Raw genomic sequence first — 10,765 nt, 5'->3', positions numbered from 1 at the left:
GTACAGCACACATGCTGGTGTGAAGCAGGAGACGACAGTCTTGGCAGCCTGGAGTCAAAAAGGGCCTCTACAAACTGGGTTTTCCTCTCCAGCTTTATCCACAAGCTTTCCTAGTCAGGGGCCAATCAGTGGAAACCAGGAGATGATGTTAATTAGTGTCAGCTGATCTCCATTTGCACCCAGGAAAGAGAAAAAGAGAGAGAGCACAACAAAAAACACCACCAAAACATTGCACACATAATAATAATTACGCCCTGGGACGTAACAATATATATATTATGGACTGTTTTATTATAACTGGTTCATTGTCTGCGTTGTGCGTTTTCTCTGGATTAAAAAAATAATAAACGGACGGCAACAGGGTTGACCCTTTATTTACTCTGATAGTGAGAAAAAAAACAGTCTTGTATACAATGTTTGCATTCCTGCACCCTTTACATTTCTCTCCCATGCAAAAATAATGCAGAAAGGGAAGAGGAGAGGATTTAACAACATGAATGACAAAAAAACAAAAACATACCTGATAAAAAGCTAACACAGCCTTAATGTGTGTTTTCGCCCTAAACATTTCTGTAAAATAAATTTCAGCTGCAATGGAATTAGCATGTGCTTCAAATTCAGATGACAGAAAATTAATTAAACTTAAAGCGGAAGCATAAAAAAAAAATCAAACATACATGGAAAATAATGTCATAAATATGATTTATAAGAAGAATGTAAGTATAAAAGTGACTTTAAAGGCAAAGATGAAATTAGATTAACCAGAGCTTATTAGAAATATACCTCTCCCATGCAAACACAATCAATGCAAAAAAAGAAAGCAGGACCAAATACAGGAAATTAAAGGTGACCTATAATTCAAAATTGAATTTACCTTGGTATAGAGTTCAGTGCATGGACATGACATAGAGTGAATCTCAAACTGGACTGTTTTCGTGTTCTCATTTAATTCACGTTTATGAAAAACACCCCTGAAAAACGGTCGGTTCTCCACACAATACCGACTGTGACGCAATAGTCGGGATCATTAATATGTACGCCTCCAAATATTTGCATAATGCCAGCCCTCAATGCCAGGTGGAACTGCGCAGCCGAAAGCATGGCAGTTGCTCAGTGTGGATGTACACATGAACACAAAAGTATTTTTTAGTTCCTTCATCTGAGCCTCTGAAGAAACAATGGGTTAATTTTATTTTCTCTGGAAATTTCCAAACATTTCACCGACTGTTTCCTCAACTTGGGCCAATACAGAGCTGGCCTCGGATCGAGCTACCAAGCAACACTTTCTGATGTGTAATTGTTCAAGTTCAGACAGGTAATCTTTCTCTCAAAATCGTTCAATACTGTTTATGCATCAGTAAGTCAAGCCAGTGACTAAAATATCAGCTTCACATCGTTTCTTTTAGTAGGATGAAAATAATCGTATTTAAATTGTGAACAAATTATATACAGAAAGCGATCAAAGAACAATCTTTCCATACAGCGCGAGTTTATCTGGACACTTGCCAAACTCGTTATGAAATCAATGACGCACGTTACTGCACAACGAAGCTCTTACTGTATTTACATCATCGTGTTTGCATTGGTGAAAGCAGAGAGAGTGCAGAAACTGCTTTGCAATGATAAGATCTTCATTCTCGCGATCAACACACTGTCATCTGCTCAATGCTCATCACGGCAACATTTTATGTGATGGGAATAGATCTAAATACTTTAAAAACATCTCACGATTCGTTAATCTCGATAGCTGCTATAGTAAAAACGTATAATAGCAGCAGTAAAAGTATTCGGGAGAGAGTTTCACATGTAATGCGTAGCTATTTCATATGCAAGCATGTCAGCCAATCACAGCAGTGGCCGCGGTTACACTGAATCCCACAGCAGACACGCCCCTTCAAACAGAGTGTTCAAATCAGAGGCTAAAAGCAGGCTAGGAAAAATGCCATTTATTTCTAAATTATGATTATTTTTATCTAAAAAACATACTAACATTATAAGGGTAACCCAGGAAACATTATAAAATAATAAAAAAAACATTCTAGGGCACCTTTAAGATTAACACGCTGCAGTCGGGAAATTAAAGGGGAAGATATGGACAGTCACTTCATGTAAACATTTTTGTGTAATTCGATATATTAAATACGTTCCATACCCGTTACAGGTTTTTTCTGGGTAATTTATAGACTTCGTTTGGTGTAAAAAGCACAAGTTTCCCAATTCAGTGATCAGACAAGTTGCAAATAACTACTAAACATTAATCTTCACTGCAGCTCATGCAATATTTGAAGAAATTGTCTCCATCTTGTGGTGGCCGTCATAAGGGATCTTTGAACTCATACTTTGGCACTCAAAGCCATAAAGAATTAACTTCATCTTACGTTCAGAACTTAAATTTTTAAGGAGTCATCGGATGCCCATTTTCCACAAGTTGGTATGATTCTTTAGGGTCTTCATGTAAAGTTTGTAACATACTTTGGTTAAAATTCCTCAATGGTTGTGTAAAGCAACACCCTTTTTACCTCCTCAAAAACAGCTCTGTTCACAGCAACCCGTTTCGGTGTATGTCTCTTTAAATGATAATGAGCAACTGCTCACCACACCCCTCTCTTCCAGAGCCATATATCCTCCCATTTCTACAGTGAAGCTTATTCAACTTCCCGTGTCTACTACCTGCAGACATCAACAGCGCAACTGGGTTGTAGGTTGAGCTCACAAATGGGTTGAAATTTGTATGATGTATTGATTGTGTGATGGGTGTGAAATACGGGAGACTACCGGGAAAAACGGGAGTGTTGACAGGTATGCATACTGTTTTTAGCCTATAGGCCCTGACTGTGACCTGGATAAGACCAGAGGACACTGCCACACCTGCTGCCCTCTCCACTAACTTCACTTTCTCACACACCCCTCGCCTGACTGGAAGGGGTACTGGTCTGCTCATCTCAAACGACTGGAAATTTGATCCTTTACCACCTCTGTGTGACAACGGCTCATTTGAATCACATTCAATTACCATCACTAGTCCTATTAAAATCCATTTTGTAGTTGTATAGATCAGCTTGGCAGTTTCTTGGAGGAGCTTGATGTGCTTCTCTCATCCTTCCCTGAAGATGGTACTCCTCTCATAGTTCTTTGAGACTTCAACATCCACCTAGAAAAACCTCAGGCTGCTGATTTCCATACCCTGCTTGCCTCATTTGACCTCAAACGAGTATCTACTGCGGCTACTCACAAATCAGGTAACCAATTGGACCTTATTTAGATGCGCTACTGCTCCACTGACCATACACTGATCACTCCGCTGCACACCTCAGATCACTTCCTCCTCACTCTCAAACTCAACCTGCCTCAGAACACAACACACACTCCTCAACAGGTCACCTTTCAGCGGAACCTACGCTCACTTTCACCCTCTTGCCTATCCTCTTTGGTCTCATCCACACTTCCTCCACCTGATCAGCTCTCAACACTAGATACTAACAGTGCAACTGATACTCTTTTCTCCACTTTAACATCCTGCTTGGACAACTTCTGCCCCCTTTCCTCCAGGCCAGCCCTGCCACACCCTCTGCCCCCCTGGTTATCTGATGTTCTCTGCGAATATCGTTCTAAACTCAGGGGTGCAGAGAGGAAGTGGTGCAAATCGAAAGATCCTACTGACATTGGTCTTTATCAATCCCTCCTCTCTTCCTTCTCTGCTAATATCTCTACTGCTAAAATGACTTACTATCAAAACAAAATTAACTATTTTTCTGACTCTCGCATGCTTTTCAAAACCTTCTCCTCTCTTCTCAACCCTCCTCCTCCTCCATCAACCATAACAGCTGACGATTTTGCCACATTCTTCATAGATAAAACAACTACCATCAGTGGCCAATTTACCAATCCACAAACTGACACACATTTTACCAGCTAACGCACACATTCTACCCTCCTTCTCTCAACTTTCAGAGGCAGAAGTCTCCAAACTCCTCCTTTCCAATCGCCCTACCACCTGTCCGATTGATCCTATTCCCACTAATCTACTTCAAGCCATTTCTTCCTCAGTTGTACCCGCACTCACGCACATCATAAACACCTCTCTTCACACTGGTACCTTTCCCACAGCTTTTAAGCTGGCTCGGGTAACCCCACTGCTTAAGAAACCCACTCTAAATCCAGCACATCTGGAAAATTACAGACTGGTATCCCTTCCTCCATTCGTCGCGAAAACACTTGAACGAGTTGTTTTCAACCAGATCTCTTCCTTTCTTACACAGAACAACCTCTTGGACAACAATCAGTCTGGTTTCAAAAGCAGACACTCAACTAAGACTGCCTTGCTCTCAGTAATTGAAGCTCTGAGACTGGCAAGAGCAGCTTCCAAATCCTCAGTTCTCATCCTGCTGGATCTGTCTGCTGCCTTCGACACAGTTAACCACCAGATCCTCCTGTCAATCCTAAAGATGAAGGGCATCTCGGGAACCGCACTCCAATGGTTCAAGTCTTACCTCTCAGGTAGGTCCTTTAGGGTGTCGTGGACGGGTGTGATGTCGAAGATCCAACATCTAGCTACTGGGGTGCCTCAGGGCTCAGTCCTTGGACCACTTCTCTTCATCTACATGATATCACTAGGATCTGTGATTCAGAAACATGGCTTTTCCTATCACTGCTATGCTGATGACACACAACTCTACCTCTCATTCCAGCCTGACGATCCGACGGTAGCTACTCGTATCTCAGCCTGCCTGACAGACATTTCTGGCTGGATGAAGGACCACCACCTTCAACTAACCCCCAATTTCCACCAACTGCGGAACGGCTGCGGATCCGCTCAGGAACGGCCTAAAGTCAATAGGTTTCCATTAAAGGGATACTCCACCGGTTTTTCATATTAAACTATGTTATTCCCTTAACTAAGACGAGTTGATACATACCTCTCTCGTCTCAGTGCGTGCACTATATCGCTCTGTATTGCCACAAAACTATGTTAGCACTTAGCTTAGCCCAGTGCATTAAATATGGGCCAAAAAGAGAAGCGACCAAACACTTCCTCGTGTTCCCTATTTAAACACAGTTACTCGAGTAGTGTAACTCGACCTAGGCTGGTGACACAAAATAAAACGTTGTGTTTTTCTAAGCGTTTAAAATTGATGACTATATTGTATGGCGGAATACCATTGCAAATGCTTTTGAGCACTTGACTTTGCGCAATAATATCATCACTCGTGAAAAGTCCTCTTACCGGCTCCCGCTTCCTCTCCCCCTCCCTCTTATTTCCGTCAATACAACCAACGTGACATTACTACCTGTGCTATTAGCAAACTGCAGATCATTTGCAATGGCAGACTTTGTAGATGATTATGACTTCTTTGTAGCAGACCCAGAGCCATATCTGTTTGAACCCGAGTACACGGAGGAGGAATTAGCTCTTATGGACCGTGAGAGGAAAGAAAATTTTTACGACTGCCGGGTGAATCATCGCTGCAAACGCGTCGCTTGCCGCGACACATGCGATTTGTCCAGGGTCTTCTGGATCTACACTGACCCCCACCTTCGATTGCAATACCTGGTCCCATTCTAAACAGCATAGGCTCTCAATTTCGGTCGGCATCTGTTCGCAACAGTCACACTTGCACCACCAATTGCTGTTTGCCCGTGGTCTTTCGCCAGCTCCGGTCTGTTCTGGATCATATCTTTCTTCCCTCTCACGGTCCATAAGAGCTAATTCCTCCTCCGTGTACTCGGGTTCAAACAGATATGGCTCTGGGTCTGCTACAAAGAAGTCATAATCATCTACAAAGTCCGCCATTGCAAATGATCTGCAGTTTGCTAATAGCACAGGTAGTAAAAGTCACGTTGGTTGTATTGACGGAAATGAGAGGGAGGGGGAGAGGAAGCGGGAGCCGGTAAGAGGACTTTTCACGAGTGAAGATATTATTGCGCCAAGTCGAAGTGCTCAAAAGCACTTGTTATGGTATTCCGCCATACAATATAGTCATCAATTTTAAACGCTTAGAAAAGCGCAACGTTTTATTTTGTGTCACCAGCCTAGGTCGAGTTACACTACTCGAGTAACTGTGTTTAAATAGGGAAAACGAGGAAGTGTTTGGTCGCTTCTCTTTTTGGCCCATATTTAATGCACTGGGCTAAGCTAAGTGCTAACATAGTTTTGCGGCAATACAGAGCGATATATAGTGCACGCACTGAGACGAGAGAGGTATGTATCAACTCGTCTTAGTTAAGGGAATAACATAGTTTAATATGAAAAACCGGTGGAGTATCCCTTTAAAGTCAATGTGTGCATTTTCACTGACTGCGGAACGGCTGCGTTCCGACTCTGTCACAGCTCCGGCGACCGCAGCCCTCCGGAGAAGATACGCAGAGTTTCTATTTTTGCCGGTTGCCGGAGAGCCCTGCAGGAAGTCTAGTACAGAAACTAAATAAAACATCCGGTAATTTCCAAAATAAAAATATATTTCTCTTACGAGAGTATCTCTCGTACTGCGTAATATCTTACGCTATGGGGAAAACCTCTTTTCCACGAGATATTGAAGCCAAAAATGATCCTTAATTTTTAATCAATGTAAAACGAGTACTTGAACCCGAGTACACGGAGGAGGAATTAGCTCTTATGGACCGTGAGAGGAAAGAAATTTTTTACGACTGCCGGGTGAATCATCGCTGCAAACACGTCGCTTGCCGCGACACATGCGATTTGTCCAGGGTCTTCTGGATCTACACTGACCCCCACCTTCGATTGCAATACCTGGTCCCATTCTAAACAGCATAGGCTCTCAATTTCGGTCGGCATCTGTTCGCAACAGTCACACTTGCACCACCAATTGCTGTTTGCCCGTGGTCTTTCGCCAGCTCCGGTCTGTTCTGGATCATATCTTTCTTCCCTCTCACGGTCCATAAGAGCTAATTCCTCCTCCGTGTACTCGGGTTCAAACAGATATGGCTCTGGGTCTGCTACAAAGAAGTCATAATCATCTACAAAGTCCGCCATTGCAAATGATCTGCAGTTTGCTAATAGCACAGGTAGTAAAAGTCACGTTGGTTGTATTGACGGAAATGAGAGGGAGGGGGAGAGGAAGCGGGAGCCGGTAAGAGGACTTTTCACGAGTGAAGATATTATTGCGCCAAGTCGAAGTGCTCAAAAGCACTTGTTATGGTATTCCGCCATACAATATAGTCATCAATTTTAAACGCTTAGAAAAGCGCAACGTTTTATTTTGTGTCACCAGCCTAGGTCGAGTTACACTACTCGAGTAACTGTGTTTAAATAGGGAAAACGAGGAAGTGTTTGGTCGCTTCTCTTTTTGGCCCATATTTAATGCACTGGGCTAAGCTAAGTGCTAACATAGTTTTGCGGCAATACAGAGCGATATATAGTGCACGCACTGAGACGAGAGAGGTATGTATCAACTCGTCTTAGTTAAGGGAATAACATAGTTTAATATGAAAAACCGGTGGAGTATCCCTTTAAAGTCAATGTGTGCATTTTCACTGACTGCGGAACGGCTGCGTTCCGACTCTGTCACAGCTCCGGCGACCGCAGCCCTCCAGAGAAGATACGCAGAGTTTCTATTTTTGCCGGTTGCCGGAGAGCCCTGCAGGAAGTCTAGTACAGAAACTAAATAAAACATCCGGTAATTTCCAAAATAAAAATATAGTTCTCTTACGAGAGTATCTCTCGTACTGCGTAATATCTTACGCTATGGGGAAAACCTCTTTTCCACGAGATATTGAAGCCAAAAATGATCCTTAATTTTTAATCAATGTAAAACGAGTACTTGAACCCGAGTACACGGAGGAGGAATTAGCTCTTATGGACCGTGAGAGGAAAAAAAATTTTTTACGATTGCCGGGTGAATCATCGCTGCAAACGCGTCGCTTGCCGCGACACATGCGATTTGTCCAGGGTCTTCTGGATCTACACTGACCCCCACCTTCGATTGCAATACCTGGTCCCATTCTAAACAGCATAGGCTCTCAATTACGGTCGGCATCTGTTCGCAACAGTCACACTTGCACCACCAATTGCTGTTTGCCCGTGGTCTTTCGCCAGCTCCGGTCTGTTCTGGATCATATCTTTCTTCCCTCTCACGGTCCATAAGAGCTAATTCCTCCTCCGTGTACTCGGGTTCAAACAGATATGGCTCTGGGTCTGCTACAAAGAAGTCATAATCATCTACAAAGTCCGCCATTGCAAATGATCTGCAGTTTGCTAATAGCACAGGTAGTAAAAGTCACGTTGGTTGTATTGACGGAAATGAGAGGGAGGGGGAGAGGAAGCGGGAGCCGGTAAGAGGACTTTTCACGAGTGAAGATATTATTGCGCCAAGTCGAAGTGCTCAAAAGCACTTGTTATGGTATTCCGCCATACAATATAGTCATCAATTTTAAACGCTTAGAAAAGCGCAACGTTTTATTTTGTGTCACCAGCCTAGGTCGAGTTACACTACTCGAGTAACTGTGTTTAAATAGGGAAAACGAGGAAGTGTTTGGTCGCTTCTCTTTTTGGCCCATATTTAATGCACTGGGCTAAGCTAAGTGCTAACATAGTTTTGCGGCAATACAGAGCGATATATAGTGCACGCACTGAGACGAGAGAGGTATGTATCAACTCGTCTTAGTTAAGGGAATAACATAGTTTAATATGAAAAACCGGTGGAGTATCCCTTTAAAGTCAATGTGTGCATTTTCACTGACTGCGGAACGGCTGCGTTCCGACTCTGTCACAGCTCCGGCGACCGCAGCCCTCCGGAGAAGATACGCAGAGTTTCTATTTTTGCCGGTTGCCGGAGAGCCCTGCAGGAAGTCTAGTACAGAAACTAAATAAAACATCCGGTAATTTCCAAAATAAAAATATAGTTCTCTTACGAGAGTATCTCTCGTACTGCGTAATATCTTACGCTATGGGGAAAACCTCTTTTCCACGAGATATTGAAGCCAAAAATGATCCTTAATTTTTAATCAATGTAAAACGCTTTGCGGCAGCATGCAGACATAGGCGAGGCAGCTCGTGCGCCTATTGGCTGCCCTGCGGCAAAAGCAGCAGCCTATCTAGAGCGGCTCTGCGTGACGTCATGAACAATGGGGGCACTTCGCGCCCACTTTGTCACGTCCCGCCAGAAAGGGCGTGGTCTCGCCCTATAAAAGCAGGTCGATAGGCTGATACAAACTGATTTTCATCTCTCCAGCGAAGCTCACGCACCGCTGGATCCAGAGTGAGAAGCCGCGCCGTCGACGCAAGCCTTCAGTGGGACGAGCCCTTGAGCCTGAAGTCGCTGGCCTTCACCTCGCCGCCTTCAGCCGCCGTACCTGCTGCGCTTTCCGGCGTACTATATATCCTTTACTCTGCTCTGTGTGTATGTGTGTGTGTGCTCTCCCCGCGACTCACACGTCTATCATCTAAAAGAGCCGCGTCTTTTTAAAGATGCCATCCTCCTGTGGCTCGAGCCGAGCCACACTCAGCGACGGGGACCGCCATGTGATGCGTTTCCTGCCTGGGAGAGGATCATGCAGCTCTCGCGCTTGCCGACGGCGGCTGCCCTCACTGCGAGCTATTGCCTACGGTGACTCTGAGGACTCGCCTGGCATCCTTCAGCGAGACTGCACTTCCACCCGCTACAGTGCCGCGCCGTAAAAGCGCTGTACTCAGCGGGTCCCCGAGCCTTCTCCAGCCCGTGAAAGCTCGCCGGTTCGCCCGCCAGCTTCACCAGCTTCACTCGAGTCGCTCACTGACGGATAACGGCCGCCGCGCGCCGCCGCTTCCGCCATTACAGTTTTTCTCAATTGCTAAAACACTAAACCCTATTGTCTGAACCAAATGCTCAGTTGCCTGAACCCACTGATTGAATCAATCACTCTTTTGGCAAGACCATAAGCACTTTTCACCTGTTTAGACACAACTTGCCAACACATTTTCATTGTGATGCACCCGTGCTGCATAATGGTGAGCACAGGTGACAAAAGTCAAACACAATTAAAGCACTGGTGTCACCACTTGAACACAACAACTCAAAATTGATCACACTTGTGGCTAATGATGTGAGGGAACATATACAGTAAGCCAGTTCAGAGAGCACTGGTTTGTGAGGCCCTACAATGGATAGAAATCTGAGAGGAAGAGATCGTGTGAGAGGAGGTCGAGGAGGTTGAGGTGGTCGAGGTGGTCAGCGAAGATAAAGAACAGTAATATCTGTTGAAATCAGAGCTGCCAGACAAAATGTGGCCTGTGTTGTGGAAAAATTAATATTTTAGTTTTCACTTTGATATTGTGTGGGTTTTCCTTTAATTCAATCATGTATTTTCTCTCCTGGAATATTTGCATACCTGGTGGAAACTGAGACACACACCCAAAGCCTCTGGTCAGACAGCCTCTAAATTCTTTAGCATGGATAATCAGGAAAGACAAGGGGGATTATTCAGCCTTTTGACTTCACGGGCGTGAGGACAGTAAAAGCCCAGGGGGTGGGGTAAGAGGGACCACTGTATTATAAAGCCTTTTTGACCATGTTCTTGTCCATGGTATGAGCATGAGGGAGGCTGGACAAAGGGTACAACCAAACATCAGTAGATTCACTGTGTCCACCAATATCCGAAGATTTAGAGAAGAGAACAGGTAATTACCTTTTTTTGACATTATAGTACAGTATGTAAATGTTGACAGCAATTACTGTATGACATACTATATACTGTACCCCATGGGGTGGTGATGGCGCAGTGGATAAGACACATGCCTTTGGTGTGAGAGACCTGGGTTTGAATCCACTGC

This window comes from Rhinichthys klamathensis, unplaced genomic scaffold, assembly GCF_029890125.1.
Source record: "Rhinichthys klamathensis goyatoka isolate OS25496 unplaced genomic scaffold, OSU_Roscu_1.1 h1tg000262l_1, whole genome shotgun sequence".
Lineage (NCBI taxonomy): Eukaryota > Metazoa > Chordata > Actinopteri > Cypriniformes > Leuciscidae > Rhinichthys > Rhinichthys klamathensis.
Note: the sequence above shows the minus strand (reverse complement) of the source record.